This window comes from Triticum urartu, chromosome 4A, assembly GCF_056163025.1.
Source record: "Triticum urartu cultivar PI428250 chromosome 4A, HENAU_Tu73, whole genome shotgun sequence".
NCBI classification, from domain to species: Eukaryota; Viridiplantae; Streptophyta; class Magnoliopsida; order Poales; family Poaceae; genus Triticum; species Triticum urartu.
This window is the reverse complement of record NC_141876.1, coordinates 327,882,747-327,899,207: the sequence shown is the minus strand read 5'-3', so window position 1 is coordinate 327,899,207 and position 16,461 is coordinate 327,882,747. Positions and strand designations below refer to the sequence as shown.

Sequence of the window (16,461 nt, the reverse complement as noted above, 5' to 3'; positions counted from 1 at the left end):
ATCATTTGAAGCACAAGAGCAAGGAGTTCATTACCTACACACCATTTGTTACTTCTTGGAGAGTGGTGTCTCCTAGATTGGCTAGGTGTCACTTGGGAGCCTCCGACAAGATTGTGGAGTTGAACCAAGGAGTTTGTAAGGGCAAGGAGATCGCCTACTTCGTGAAGATCTACCGCTAGTGAGGCAAGTCCTTCGTGGGCGATGGCCATGGTGGGATAGACAAGGTTGCTTCTTCGTGGACCCTTTGTGGGTGGTTGCTTCTTCGTGGACCCTTCGTGGGTGGAGCCCTTCGTGGACTCACGCAACCGTTGCCCTTGGGTGGAACCCTGTGTGGACTCGCGCAACCGTTACCCTTCGTGGGTTGAAGTCTCCATCAACGTGGATGTAGGATAGCACCACCTATCCGAACCATGGGAAAAACATCCGTGTCTCCAATAGCGTTTGAATTCTCCAAACCCTTCCCTTTACATTCTTGCAAGTTGCATGCTTTACATTCCGCTGCTCATATACTCTTTGCATGCTTGCTTGATATGTATTGTGTGTGTTGAAATTGTGCCTAAACTCCACTTAAACCGAAAAAGATTAAAAATTGCAACTTTAGCACTAAGTGTCTAATCACCCCCCCCCTTTAGACACATCTACTTCTAGATCCTACATATACACATATATACATAAACGGTCGCACAGGAGGCACCATAGTACTTTCGGGAAAAAGTATAAATATAGCCTTGATAATTCAATAAAACATTGTTTTTACAATGGGAATACATGTCACTTGAACATAACATTCTTCGAGCACTGAGCCTCTATCGAACGAGCACCTTCAAGAACTTCTTCAAAGTAGTGCCCGGCAGCCACTCGGCCTACGGCCGAACCCTGTGTCGCAATAGTGGTGGCCTCCATCTCCGCCTAGTATGTCTTGACACGGGCAAAGGCCTTCCGCGCACCCTCTATGCACGCTGATCTCTTTACAGCATCGATGTGTGGCACAGCACCAAGGAATTGTTGCACTAAGCTAAAGTAGCTATTCGGCCTTGGCCCTCCCGGCCACAGGTGATCCACAACGGACATCATGGCAAGTCCGGACAACCTATGGAGATCGGCCCACTCGGCCAATCGCTCATTCAACAGCAGCGGGCGGACTGGAGCGTGGAACTGTGACCAGAACAGCTTTTCCACTTCGGGACCTTTTTGATCCTTGAAGTACTCGGCCGCATCAGCAGCACTTGCAGCCAAATCCATGTACGCGTCCGCAGAACTCCATAGCCGGTCCAGAGGAGAATACTTCGGATCTCCGAACTTAGTCCGCAACAAGAAGGGCTTCCCAGACACGATATCTGCAGCTTGATTCAGCTCCTCCTCGTCGCTCTAATTTTGGAGCGGGCTTCCTTGGCAGCCACCCGGGCCTTCTCCAGGTCCGTCGCCTTCGCCCGGTCCTCTTCTTCAAGAAGCTAGTAACGGTCAACGGCATCTTTTAACTCTACAGCCATCTTGGCTATTTTTTCCTTGCTCTCGCAATGTGCGGCCTGTTCGGCCCTTAATTCTTCGGCCGCCTTTAAAGCGGCTACATTGCTACTCCTTGCTTGCTCCTTGGCTCGGGCAAGCTCCGCCCGAAGGGTCTCCACGGTGGAAGCTCCATCTGCAGTCACAACACATTAAAGATACTGGCATCATGCTACTCTTATTATGTGACGATCACCAGAAAAATCACTCACCCTGTGCCTCGTCAAGCCGCTTGTTGACAAGCACGATGTCGGCATCTGCCGCATCAAGTTGCCGCTTTAGCTCGGCAAAACCATTAGTCCGGCTAGCCACCGAAGCTTCAGCCACCTGCACGTAAAGGTGGTTTGGTTATTACCTGGGACTATGATCCTCTGTTTGCCGCCGTTTTCGACGACAACCAGAGTCTCAGGGGCTACTATCTGCATAGGGCATATCTAACGTATGCGGTACTGTTAAAAACATACATTATTTCACGTACCTCGAAGCCTTTCAGCAGACTCATGAAGGCTTCATGCAAACCGCTTTCAGCGGATGAAATCCTTTCAATTACTGTACCCATTAGCGTACGATGTGCTTCCAAGACGGCCGCTTGCCCCAAAAGATCCTTCAGCGCGTTCGACCGCACACTGTACGGACCCTTGCTGTCGCTCTCCTTAGGAGCCGGATACTGGGGATTCCGGGCAGCCAAAGGGTTATCCTATGGCCCTAGTGGATCCGGAGATACCCTTTGCGACGACACTTCAAGGTCGCTCGCTTCTTGAGACGGGGTGTCCGGGGGAGGCGTTTTGCTCTCCATCATCTCCAGAAGAAGATCCCCCGAAGATGAACTCTATCGAGAAGGGCTACGATCCGGACTACAATTTATAAGCATAGGTTATTGTCTTCGGAAGTAAGGTAGGATGTTTTCACTATTAAGTACTTTTCGATTACTTGCAGCTCGGTAGAGGGCTAATCCCCGCGCGGATATTGTGCGGCAAGAATACCCTCCGAGGCAGGACCCTCTGATGAAGATTTCTTCTCCCGTTTTGAAACCTTAGTTTCCGGATCTTCAGAGGTAGTCCTCTTCCTTCCCTGGGGAGGGAGAATGTCAGGTTCTTCCCTTTGATTGTCCTCCCTTGCAGAGGTGCTCATTCCCCTGGCTGGAATAAGTAGTGAGTGAGGCCCGCTTTCGCCCTCTTTATTCCCCCCATCATCTTCCTTTGAGGACACTGGATAAGGCGCTGGCTTGAGCATCTTGTCCAGTACCGGATTGTCCAAGCCCTCGGGAAGGGGGGCCGAACACCTGATCATTATCGCCTTTGTTATCCAGTCTTGGTCAAAGAGCGGCTCTTTAGAATGATGCCATGATAAATGAAAGGATAGCAGGTTCGGCATGGGATTACTTACTTGGGCAGCAGGGCGGTTGCAGCTCAGGCCCACGTCCTCGGTGGTGTCCAGACACTCTATTTGGGGTCCGAAGAACGATTTGTACATCTCTTCGTGCGTCATGCCGAGGAAATGCTGAATAACTCGCGGTCCTTCCGGGTTGAATTCCCACATGCAGAGGGGTCGGCGTTTGCAAGGTTGGACTCGACGAACCAGCATAACTTGCATTGCCATAACCAGACTGAAGTCTCCCTTGAAGAGATCTCGGATACGGCTCTGTAGTATTGGCACGTCCTTGGCTGGACCCCAGCTCAGCCCCCTGCTGATCCATGACATCAGTTGTGTTGGGGGCCCGAGCGGAAGGCGGGGGCAGCTACCCACTTGGCACTTCGGGGAGCTGTGATGTAAAACCACTCCCGCTGCCACAATCCGGACACCTCTGGGAAGGAACCCTCTGGCCATGGAGCGTCAGCGATCTTTCTTATTAAAGCACCTCCGCACGTTGTGTGTTGCCCCTCGATCATCTTCGGCTTCACATTGAAGGTCTTGAGCCACAGGCCGAAGTGAGGGGTAATGCGGAGGAAGGCCTCACATATGACAATAAATGACGAGATGTGAAGAAGGGAATCCGCGGCCAGATCATGAAAATCCAACCCGTAATAGCACATAAGACCCCTAACAAAGGGATCCAGAGCGAGGCCTAGCCCTCGGAGGAAGTGGGAGACGAACACAATGCTCTCATTGATTTCGGGAGTAGGGACGACCTACCCTCGGGTGGGCAGCCTATGCGGAATTTCGGCGATCAGATATCTGGCCTCCCTCGACTTCTTGATGTCCTCCTCTGTGATGGAGGAAGGCATCCACCGACCTTGAAGGTTGGATCCGGACATAGTTGAAGGTCTGGAGCACCTGACCTGAGCTTTGGGTGTTAGAAATCGAGGCGGGGGAAGGATTCGCTTGAGCATGGGAGGGAAAAAAAAGCCTCGTCCCCTTTATAAAGAGGGTGAATATCAGGCATCCTCCTCGTGGCCGTTTGGGACTTACCTAAGATCTAGGAGTCATACCAACAGGCATGGTTGGCTTACCCACGTTTGTATTGATGAGAATCCTGTGATAAGGGGGACACAATCTCTGCTTTGACAAGACGTGTCAAGAAAACCGCCTCGCGTTATGTGCAGAGTTGGTTGAGGGAAACGGTTCGAATAATGACCGGGTCATGGCGTGATGTCATGCTGTCAAAACGTGTCAGTAGATTAGATTTGTGGAAATATTATTCTCTCTACAGTGGTATGTGGAACTTATTTGGCAGGGTCGGACACTGTCCTTGTATTCAAACTCTTCTGTGGTGTGTTCGGAGGAGGAACCCGCCTTGCAATGCCGAAGACAACACTGCGCGCCTGACTCATCGTCATTGAAGTCTGGTTCAGGGGCTACTGAGGGAGTCCTGGAATAGGGGGTCTCCGGACAGCCAGACTATATCCTTCGGCCGGACTGTTGAACTATGAAGATACAAGTTTGAAGACTTCGTCCCGTGTCCGGATGGGACTTTACTTGGCGTGGAAGGCAAGCTAGGCAATACAGATATGTATATCTCCTCCTTTGTGACCGACCTTGTGTAACCCTAGCCCCCTCCGGTGTCTATATAAATCGGAGGGTTTTAGTCCGTAGGACAACATACAATCATACCATAGGCTAGCTTCTAGGGTTTAGCCTCTTCGATCTCGTGGTAGATCAACTCTTGTAATACTCATATCATCAAGAACAATCAAGTAGGACGTAGGGTATTACCTCCATCAAGAGGGCCCGAACCTGGGTAAACATCGTGTCCCCTGCCTCCAGTTACCATACGCCTTAGACGCACAGTTCGAGACCCCCTACCCAAGATCCGCCGGTTTTGACACCGACAGGGAGGAAAGTAGAACTTGATGAGGTAGTTGTACCTTCTCTCAATTTGGAAAGTAGCTCATCAGAGAAATCTGTTCCCGTGATGCCTACACCAACTAGAGAGGAAGCTAATGATGATGATCATGAAACTTTAGATCAAGTTACTACTGAACCTCGTAGGTCAACCATAGCACGATCTGCACCAGAGTGGTACGGTAATCCTGTTCTGGAAGTCATGTTACTAGACCATGGCGAACCTACAAACTATGAAGAAGCTATGATGAGCCTGGATTTTGATAAATGTCTTGAAGCCATGAAATCTAAGATAGGATCCATGTATGAGAACAAAGTATGGACATTGGTGGACTTGCCTAATGGTTGGCAAGCCATAGAAAATAAATGGATCTTCAAGAAAAGACTGACGCTGATGGTAATGTTACCGTCTACAAAACTCGACATGTCGTGAAAGGTTTTCGACAAGTTCAAGGAGTTGACTACGATGAGACTTTCTCACCCGTGGTGATGCTTAAGTCTGTCAGAATCATGTTAGCAATTGCCGCATTTTATGATTATGAAATCTGGCAAATGGACGTAAAAACTGCATTCCTTAATGGATTTCTTAAAGAAGAGTTGTATATGATGCAACCAGAAGGTTTTGTCGATCCTAAAGGTGCTAAAAAAGTGTGCAAGCTCCAGCGATCCATCTATGGACTGGTGCAAGCATCTCGGAGTTGGAATATACGCTTTGATGAGGTGATCAAAGCATATGGTTTTATACAGACTTTCAGAGAAGCCTGTATTTACAAGAAAGTGAGTGGGAGCTCTGTAGCATTTCTAATATTATATGCGGATGACATATTGTTGATTGGAAATGATGTAGAATTTCTGGATAGCATAAAAGGATACTTGAATAAGAGTTTTTCAATGAAAGACCTGGGTGAAGCTGCTTATATATTAGGCATCAAGATCTATAGAGATAGATCAAGACGCTTAATAGGACTTTCACAAAGCACACACCTTGACAAAGTTTTGAAGAAGTTCAAAATGGATCAGTCAAAGAAAGGGTTCTTGCCTGTGTTGCAAGGTGTGAAATTGAGTCAGACTCAATACCCGACAACTGCAGAAAATAGAGAGAAAATGAAAGTAATTCCCTATGCCTCAGCCATAGGTTCTATCATGTATGCTATGTTGTGTACCAGACCTGATGTGTGCCTTGCCATAAGTCTGGCATGGAGGTACCAAAGTAATCCAGGAGTGGATCACTAGACAGTGGTCAAGAACATCCTGAAGTGCCTGAAAAGGACCGATGATATGCTTCTCGTTTATGGAGGTGACAAAGAGCTCGTCGTAAATGGTTACATCGATGCTAGCTTTGACACTGATCTGGATGACTCGAAGTCACAAATCGGATACATAATTATTTTGAATGGTGAAGCTGTTAGTAGGTGCAGTTCCAAGTAGAGTGTCATGGCGGGATCTACGTGTGAAGCGGAGTACATAGCTGCTTCGGAAGCAGCAAATGAAGGAGTCTGGATGAAGGAGTTCATATCCGATCTAGGTGTAATACCTAGTGCATCGGGTCCAATGAAAATCTTTCGTGACAATACTAGAGCAATTGCCTTAGGGAAGGAATCCAGATTTCACAAAAGAACCAAACACATCAAGAGATTCTTCAACTCCATCTGTCATCAAGTCAAGGAGGGAGACATAGAGATTTGCAAAATACATACGGATCTGAATGTAGCAGTCCCGTTGACTAAGCCTCTTCCACGAGCAAAACATGATCAGCACCAAGACTCCATGGGTGTTAGAATCATTACAATGTAATCTAGATTATTGACTCTAGTGCAAGTGGGAGACTGAAGGAAATATGACCTAGAGGCAATAATAAAGTTGTTATTTTATATTTCCTTATTCATGATAAATGTTTATTATTCATGCTAAATTGTATTGATCGGAAACCTTAATACATGTGTGAATACATAGACAAACACTATGTCCCTAGTGAGCCTCTACTTGACTAGCTCGTTGATCAAATATGGTTAAGGTTTCCTAACCATGGACATGAGTTGTCATTTGATAATGGGATCACATCACTAGGATAATGATGTGATGGATAAGACCCATCCGTTAGCTTAGCATAATGATCGTTCATCTTTATTGCTATTGCTTTCTTCGTGTCAAATAAATATTCCTTCGACTATGATATTATGCAACTCCCGAATACCGGAGGAATGCCTTTTGTGCTATCAAACGTCACAGCATTACTAGGTGATCATAAAGATGCTCTACAGGTATCTCTGAAGGTGTTTGTTGAGTTGGCATAGATCGAGATTAGTATTTGTCACTCCGAATATCAGAGAGGTATCTTTGGGCCCTCTCCGTAATACACATCATAAGCTTGCAAGCAAATGACTAAGGAGTTAGTCACGAGCTGATGTATTATGGAACGAGCAAAGAGACTTGCCGACAACGAGATTGAACTAGGTATGAAGATACCAACGATCGAATCTCGGGCAAGTAACATATCGGTAGACAAAGGGACTTACGTATGTTATCATAACGGTTCGACCAATAAAGATCTTCATAGAATATGTAGGAGCCAATATGAGCATCCAGGTTCCACTATTGGTTATTGACCTAAAAGGAGTCTCGGTCATGTCTACATAGTTCTCGAACCCGTAGGGTCCGCACGCTTAACGTTCGATGACGATATTGTATTATATGAGTTATGTAATTTGGCGACCGAATGTTGTTCGGAGTCCCGGATGAGATCACAGACATGACGAGAAGTCTTGAAATGGTCGAGAGGTAAAGATTGATATATAGGATGATAGTATTCGGACACCGGAAGTGTTCCGGAGTGTATCGGGTATTTGTCGGAGTACCGGAGGGGTTACCGGAACCCTCGGGGGGAATATATGGGCCATATGGGCCATGAGAGGGGAGCACACCATCTGACAAGGGGTGGCGCCCCCCCCCCCTATGGCATGTGGCCGAATTGGAGAAGGAAAAAGGGGGTTTGGCCCCCCTTCCCTTTCTTCTCCGGTGAAAAAAGGAAAGGGGGTGCCACTTGGGGAAACCCCAAGTAGGATTCGGATCCTACTTGGGGCGCCCCCTGGCTGCCTCTCCTCCCCTCCCACCTATATATATGTGGGGAGGGGGTGCCTAGAACACACAACATCCATTGTTAGCCGTGTGCGGCGCCCCCCTCCACAGTTTACACCCCCGGTCATAATCTCGCGGTGCTTAGGCGAAGCCCTGCGCGGATCACTTCACCATCACCGTCACCACACCGTCGTGCTGATGGAAGTAATCTACTTCATCGACGTCTTGCGGGATCAAGAAGACGAGGGACGTCACCAAGCTGAACATGTGCAGAACTCGGAGGTGTTGTACGTTCGGTGCTTGATCGGTCGGAGCTAGAAGAAGTTCAACTACATCAACTGCATTGTCAAACGCTTCCACTTTCGGTCTACGAGGGTACGTAGACACATCTCCCCCTTGTTGCTATGCATCTCCATGGATAGATTATTGCGTGTGCGTAGAATTTTTTTGTTTTTCCATGCAACGTTTCCCAACAATTTTTGGTGGGGATTTTCAAAATTAGGACGAAATCAAACAAAATTAGGCTCGAAGACGAAGGGGAGGACTCCAATTTCATGATCAACATGGCTCATGATACCAATATGATGTAGGGTGGAATCCTATGGTACCGGTCTTTCACGAATTGGAGGGGGATTCCTCAAGAACACGAAGGGGGAGAACAAGGAGAAATCACAAGAGGAGCACTCAAGAACAAATCCATTCACATATCCACTAGACAATCAAACACGCAAGATCCACAAGGTACATGAACAACAAAGGGATAGATACATGGTAAAGCTCATCCCTGATCCAAAGGAGATGGGGGCTTGATGATTTAGATATATCCTTCCCCGATGGGGGGTTTTGATATCCCTCGGGATCTTCTCCAAAGGAGGTCTTGAAATCCAATGGAGCAGTATCTCTCTCTCTCTCTCTCAAGAGGAGTGGTAGGAGCAAAGCTCAACTAAAATGAGCTATCATATTTTCTAACCCTAGAATGGAGGAGAGGCGTGCGTATATATAGTGGTAGCCACAAAGGGGTAAGTGAGGGCGAAAGGGTACATGGGCTTCGGCCTGAGTGTCTGCGCGTAGGCAAGGCTGGAAGTACCGGGTGCCTGAGGTTCCGGGTGAAGGTTCGTGCAGGGTCCGGGCTATCTAGAGAGTCGGCACGCTATTGGACGGCTTCGGTGCAGCGGGGTCAGAAATTCCGGGATGGCTGGAAGTTCTGGGCATTGGAAGTTTCGGGCTTTCCAAAAGCTTGTCCATGCTTATTCTTCCTTCTGTTCCAAGCTTCCCTTGCGGATGGTGTAGTTGTACTCTTGTGCTTGTACTCCTCCTCATCGTCTGTGGTGCTCCAATAATACCTATGCATGCACATGGGAGAAGTGTCAAGTAGTATACAATCCTCGAAGGGGTCAAGTGAGCACGTGTAAAGGAGATGATTCACCTTTATGTATGTGAAGTAGATGTCGCACGTGTCAGTTGTCGAACGAACTCTTGATATGGTGATGTCGGTAGGATGCTCTGCATCATAGACCCTGGTGATTCAGATGCCGATAGATAAGGCTTTGGAAGTAAAGTCGAATTTAAAGGATGCTCCACACAACCATTTAAATAAAAATGGGATGATAAATGTCCAGAGATTGTCGAATGGAAATGATCCAACAAATCTGGTTTCCAGTCATGAGTCTCCATTGTCAATGTGAGAGATTCTTTCGTCTTTGGATGCAGGAGTTCCTTTACCTAGTCCTGGAGCGGAACATTCTGTAGATAGGTAGTCCATCATGTCCAATGAAATTCAATTACATGTGAAGCATTCTAATATTTGGGGACAGAGTAATGTAAGCGAGTCGTTACCTTTTGTTGTCTTCCCCTATACGTCTAAATAGAAACTTGCAACAGCATCTCCGACAACCTCCTGGTGAGCTGCCGGTAGGTGTTAGATGTGGACCTGGCGGTGACCAGCGAGGTATGGCATGTTCTTCGGTGTGGTTGGAGTGGTTGCAAGGGGAGGAGCCCAGCGACGACCTCGACGCCTGCTATCGCGCCCATGACCACTACATTGACAAGAAAGGTACTTATTCCCTACCATATGCCCTTCACAAAGAATGGCATCTGGGTTGGTCACTTGTTGTGACGACCCGAGACCGACGCTCCAGATACCTTCCAGGTTTTGCGCGTCAGCTGTGTTAATTATTTGTTTGTTGCATTCATCATCGCATCATCTACATTGCATTGGCACTCTGTTGCCGAAATTGTTTTCAAAACTTGCATCTTCTCGTAGTTTCCACTTCTCGCTTCGTCTCCGTTGACCCTTTGTCAGGCCCGCTTGTCTTTGTCGACCTCTCTCAGCCCCCCCCCCCACCCCCCCCCTCGCGTGAGTGTCCGAAACCTCTCCGTACCCGAACTGCACGGTCGTGACCGATGGGTCCGGATCATCCCCAAACATCCCCAAAAAATATCTCCATTTTCTTCATTGGACTCCCCAACCTAATTATCTCGACCGTCCGATCTAAATCGGAGGTTCCTTTTAGCCCCTAGTCTAACCATCCTACCTATTTAAACAGTCAAACCCTAGCCTATCATGTCCAATCCACCACCCTCCTCGCCGCTGCCACTCCTCTTCCCCGGTATCCAACCCGCATCCACTCTCTCCCTCCCTCATTTTCAGCACCGGGCCAACCAGCACCCCCTTTGATCCACCTCGCTCCGACCATCTCCCTTGATTTCCGCCGTCGCTCCTACGTGCAGCAGCCACCACTCGAGCTCCTCCGCTGCTTCTTTCCCAGGCGCCCGAAGCCTACCTCTCCTCCCCTCGACCCCCTTGGATCGTGAAGCTGCCCGAGGCCCCGAGCAGGAGCACTCGGCCTCGTCCCCTCGCGTCGTCGCCGCCGGCAATGACCTCCAGCAGGCTTGGCCTCCTCGCGCCATCCTTCCTCCCGTTCTTCTTCTCTCTCCGCTCTAACCTCTCTCTCTCTCTCTCTCTTCCCCGTGTTACCTTGCAGGAGTACCACACCATGACCACCGTCCCGTGCCGTTGGACCTCGCCTAGCCCTCGCGTGGCGCTGGATCCATCCATCCCCGATGCCTGCGCCTCCTTCCTGCTCGGATCCGGCAAGTTACGGGCCAAGACGCCACCATTCCCCTGCTGCCTTCCTCCCTGCATCGTGCACCGCTGTGCCCGGCCTCGTCTTCTCCGGGTGGTGTACCGCAGCAGCCAACCATGGATGCCCGAGCCACCATGTTTCCTCCCTGAGCTCCAAGTCCCCGCGCTGCTGACCCTGCCACTGCGTTGCCGTCGGTCAGCAAGCCCCCCTCGCGGCCTCTCTATTTCCTCCCTGATTTCTTTCCCTCTCTGAAACCTTCACTGTCGGTTGAACAGAGAACCTGTGATGCCTCCTTCAGCTCCGCCCGCATACCACCTCGCCGGAGAACGCCGTCACGCGAACGGATCCGCTCGTCTCCGCCGCCTCCCCCAAGTTACGTCGTTGTTGCGCCTTTGTCGTCTCGCTTCGTGCGTTGCTGTCACCCGCAGTCCACCTCAAGGGCGCTGCATCCATCGCCTCGCCATGTCTTCTGGAGCGAGAGGCTGACCGCGACCACCTCCATGCGCCTGGGCCATCTCCCCTTCGCCCGTTGACCGCGGCCCAGCTCCCATCTCCACCGACCTGGGCCTGGGCCCATGGTGAGCACCAGATCCAGCGCCCACTTTGTGCACAATTTGGCCAGCTAGTTTCGGCCCGATGTGTTTTTTTCCTGCTCTGGACAAATTTGTCTATTACTCCTGGAATTGCCAGTTTTACAGAGAAGTCCTTCTAGATCATGCATTTAATATCTCACAAACCGTGCATCAGATTAAAATGTTTTATATATGTAAAATGCTTAGAATTTCATCCAGTTTCACCATGTGCTGCTTTCATCCATGTTAAAAAGGTTTAACTTGATGTTTGCATTAATTTGTATAAATGACATGCTAAAATGATTTATTTCATAACTTAATAACCGTAGCTCCAAATAAAATAAACTTTATATGTAAATGGGGTAGAAAAATGCATAGATTAACATGGTCCACTTACTTTGCATGTTAACAAGAATAAAATATGGTTTAGGGATACCAAATTCAAATTATGGACATGAGGATTTTCCGGAATTGTTGCTTGTCGTTTCGGCCTGACTTAAACTTGCCTAGATAGGTAGTTTTATTATGCTTCACCCCTTGCCATGTTTAATAACATTTAATATTGTTGGGTACATAAAAGAGAGCGAACTAAATAATTCGAATGTGGTGTTTCGTCAATATGTAACTCGTTGCATATTGAGCTCCACTTAACTAGTAGTATTGTTTGTGCACTTTGCCATGCCATGCCTCATTAAATGGACATGCATCATACTTGATTGTGCATCATGCCATGTTTATGTGATGGTTCTTTACTATCTCGTTTGCTTCTTTCGGGCTGCACTTCTCTTTGATAGTTCCGGTTACGTTGCGATTGTGAGGATTCATTCGACTACGTTGGTTCATCTTCTTCATGGATTCAGTCTTCTTCCTAGCGGGATTTCACGCAAGATGACTGTCACCTTGGATCTCACTACTATCTTTGCTATGCTAGTCGTCTCGATGTTATCGCTATGTCGCGCTATCTACCACTTGTTTATCAAGCCTTCCAAATTGCCATGATAGCCTCTAACCTTTTCCACCATCCTAGAAAATCGTTGTTTGGCTATGTTACCGCTTTGCTCAACCCCTCTTATATCGTTGCTAGTTGCAGGTGCAGTTGCATGTTGTTCCATGTTGGCAAATGGGTATCATGGGATATCATAATATCTCTTATTTAATTAATGCATCTATATACTTGGTAAAGGGTGGAAGGCCCGGTCTTCACTGGTGCGCGTCGGTCCTAAACAAACGGTTTTTAAGCCCTTTCTACGACGGCATATGGAACCGTCTCCAAGTGAGTGCGAGCGATAGGGGGTTCCTTTCCACACAACCCATAAACCGTCGGGGATAGCGAGCCTTGATGCATACAGTTGTCCCTGTATAACCATTTTTGATATCTCGAATATCCCAAACGCTTCATCCTTGCTACTCGTTTGTGCTCGCATTGCCATCGCAGTCGGAATTTTGTGGTTCTGCCTAAAACCAGGCAGATTCTAGGCACGAGAGCTTTCCAGGCAGATTCTAGGAAGATCCCAGGCACGGGAGATTTACGATGCCTGGCACATCACAAACAGTTCATGATTATAAACCATGTACGATAGGTAGACAATCACGCACATTTAGTTTTCCGGCACCGTATGTGATAGTGTCTGACATCACACACGCTTTGCGAACGGCAACTGTGTGCATGCTTGCACACGTTTCCTCTCTGTGAACCGTCTCGGATTATGGTGTATATTGCAGACGTTTGTGTTTTACCAACCGTGTATGCCGTAATGACCTGCACAATGTAATTTCGCCCTAATTTAATTGCTACTATTTAAAATTGTACCTAATTTAAACTTGAAAGTAGGCTATAGCTTTATTCATATCCATCAGGTCCAAACAACCAATGCATTATTCGATTCACAGGTACATATGTTTAAGAATTACAGAAGTACCAAATAAAGAAGGATGTACCAGGGTTCTATACTTGTACTATTACATATGGTAAAGAAAGAGGCGACAGACATTCCAGTTGCTGAACAAGGCGAAGCGGAATGGCCCTATTGTGTCTCCTGGATGTAGAAGGCATGCAGGACTCTAGTCCAACCCCTTGTGATGGTCGGCCGCCAATCATGTAGTTTGAGAGGTAATCTTGAGTAAACTGCTTCGGGATGCACTGCAAAATAAAAAAGATTCAGATATTGTCATCTAACACAACTCATTACGGGCAGTAAAAAGAAGGCTACAAGGTTCTTACTTACCATCCTGCAGTTCACTGTTGTCTTGCATAAAGTGTAAACAAATGGTTTGATTGACATCTTTTGACCCATTTTAGTAACAATCTTTATCAGTTTCCTCACTTGATGCGGGTTCATGAATATCTCATTGCCCCATGCGTAGAAAGGGTCGAAGTGTGGATCTTTGGCAATGATATATGTACCTAAAAGCACCAAGTTAATATTAGAAGCTAAACAACAATTGAAAAATGATGTAGTACAACATTCCATCCATCCCATTATATAAGATTTTATTACATGTATGTCTAGACATCATCAGAACATTAAGGTAACACTCTTCCTTGTTGTTATGTAGCCTGGGCTTGCATATTTAGACATTCAGTACAATGCATTTTTCTAAACAACAATTGAAAAACGAAAAGGCATGTTAACTGCAATATCCTTACAGCAACCAGATATCATAATTCATAGTGGTATTGTTGAAACTGTTATTGATGAAATTGAACTGCACAACAAATAGTTGCACATATAGAGCATCACATTGTGAAGAACTGAAATAAACAAGTCATAAGGACATCTCTAGGCGATCCTTAAAAAGTTAAAGGACTAAAACCCTTAGTGGATATATATATATATATATACTCCAGCAATTTTTGGCCTTTTCTAGTCGATCCCCTAAACTTAAGGTTGTAAACTTCAATTTGATCAAGTTCAAAGCAGGTTCAACCGAAAGTAGCATGCATTCAAACGTAAAACATAGATAGTTTTGCATAACCGAACATAAATTTAAACTAAGCTAAACTACTTTCGGTCGAAGTAGAGGTCGAGCCAATCCTTCCTCGTCATGTACGGTGTGCCGCGAACCGGGTCCGGGCCAGTACCGTCGTCGGGGTCGTTGGGGAAGGCACTCCTCCACTCATCGACGTCGATCTCCTCATCCTGGGGGCCCACCTCGATGCCCTCCGCGCCGCCGTCGCTGCCGCCTTCGACCTCGCTATCAGAGGAGAGCGTGATAACCTCGCCGCCTCTGCGCCGCCGTCCTTGCCACCTTCGACCTCATCATCGGAGGAGAGCGCGATAACCTCACCGCCCTCCGCGCCGGCAAAGATCGCCCGCTCCACCTCCATGAGCTCTGGGTGCTGCCGGCGGAGCTCTTGCATGTAGGCCTCGTCGGCGGCCTCGGCCTCGAGACGCTCCCACGCCTCGCGGTCCTCCCGCGGCATAGCCGAGCTCACCACCCTGGCTCCGGCGGAACGAGGTGGACCAGACGTGTGCCGAAGGGGAAATTGAGCCTAGCCGCCGCGTCGTGGTAGCGGACCTGCCAGCGGTCATACTCCATGGCCGCGAGCTCAGCCGTGTGGAAGCTACCGAGCCACCGGTGGGTGTGGGTCTCTCGATTTGTAATCTCGATGACCCATGTCCCCCACCGCCGCTGTCGGACCCCGAGGTAGGACTTTGTCGGCTGCCGGGTCCGGGGGAGGACGGGGAACCGGCGTAGGGGTGCGATGGCGGGCGGATCAGGCCCGCGGAGGACGACGGGGACACCTCAGCGGCCACCTCGCTAGCGTCGGGCGAAAAGGCCGCGATAAACCTCTTTTTGACCATTGGCTACTCGAGCTCCCCGACACATAGGCAGAGGTTTAGGATGGAGGCGCCGGCGATGGCGGCGACCTACCAATGGTTTCGAGGGTTGTGTGTGTCTGTGTGAGCGGAGGTTGTGTTTGAGGAAATACTGCGGCAACTAAAAATTTTACTAGGCGGGAGTAACAAGGTGGGGCTAGTGAAAATTTGGATCAAGGGCGAGCGGATATTTTTGAGATTGCGAGGGATGCAGAGGCGGGAGTAAAATGTCAGGGCTACTGAAAATTTGAATCAAGGGACTGAAGCAGAGAGGGATGCACAGGCGGGAGTTTTGGGGCAGCGTGCTAGTGTGCTTGACACGCCGGTTGTGGATTGTAGCCGACGCACCTTATCGCGTAAGCCATAGGCGTACTATACACCGACGGTGCTCCAAGATATTTTGTACTACATCTCACATGGTTGCTGATAATAAACTGTGTGCGATCTACTTGATTTTTCATCTTGATTTGAATTACATAATGGGGTCACAGTGGCAATGGACGGTGTTTTAATTGCTAGACCTTTTATCTACAGTGAACATGCAACTGTATGTGTGTCGTAAAAGAAATGGAATTATTCAGGGTTCGTTTGGACATTTCATACATTAAACTGGTTTTCTAGCCATTTCAGGTGCACAATTCAAAATTAAACTACATGCACATGCTCCCGTGCATACAAATTGGTTGAAAAATCAAATATGTGTCCTTTAGTACATGCTTAGGTCCCATGGAAGAAATGGGAATGAATTCTTCGGGGTTCGTTTGGCCTTTTTTATACATTAACTGGGTTTTCTAGGCAATTTATGTGCATAATTCAAATTTGAACTACAAGCACATGCTCCAATGGACCAAATTTGGTTGAAAATCATATGTGTGTCCTTGGGTGAATTTCTAGGTCCCATGCAAGAGATGGGAATGAATTTCAAACACCAGGGCATTGTTAATTGCCGGCAAAACATTGAGATGCCTAGTTTTTAAATTCTAGTAAATCCAAAACTCGTCTGAAATTCATGAAACTTAGCATGATATCATGGAGCGGCATCAACATGTCGTGGTGAAAATTTTGCCCCATTTGGGGCAGGTTTGGGTATAAGCTTCTCACAAATCAGAGCTTCTCACAACA

General features: G+C 47.9%; 1 long non-coding RNA gene across 2 annotated transcripts; it reads left to right on the top strand.

Moving 5' to 3' along the window:
* Positions 1-10,435: 10,435 nt before the first annotated feature.
* LOC125553737 (uncharacterized) lies at positions 10,436-11,682 on the top strand. 2 transcript variants are annotated; one of them, XR_015601055.1, is made up of 3 exons: positions 10,436-10,750; positions 10,845-11,140; positions 11,222-11,682. It is a non-coding gene; the product is annotated as an uncharacterized LOC125553737 (long non-coding RNA). The 2 variants fall into 2 exon arrangements; XR_015601054.1 differs by having other exon boundaries at positions 10,436-11,140.
* The last annotated feature ends 4,779 nt before the right edge of the window (positions 11,683-16,461 follow it).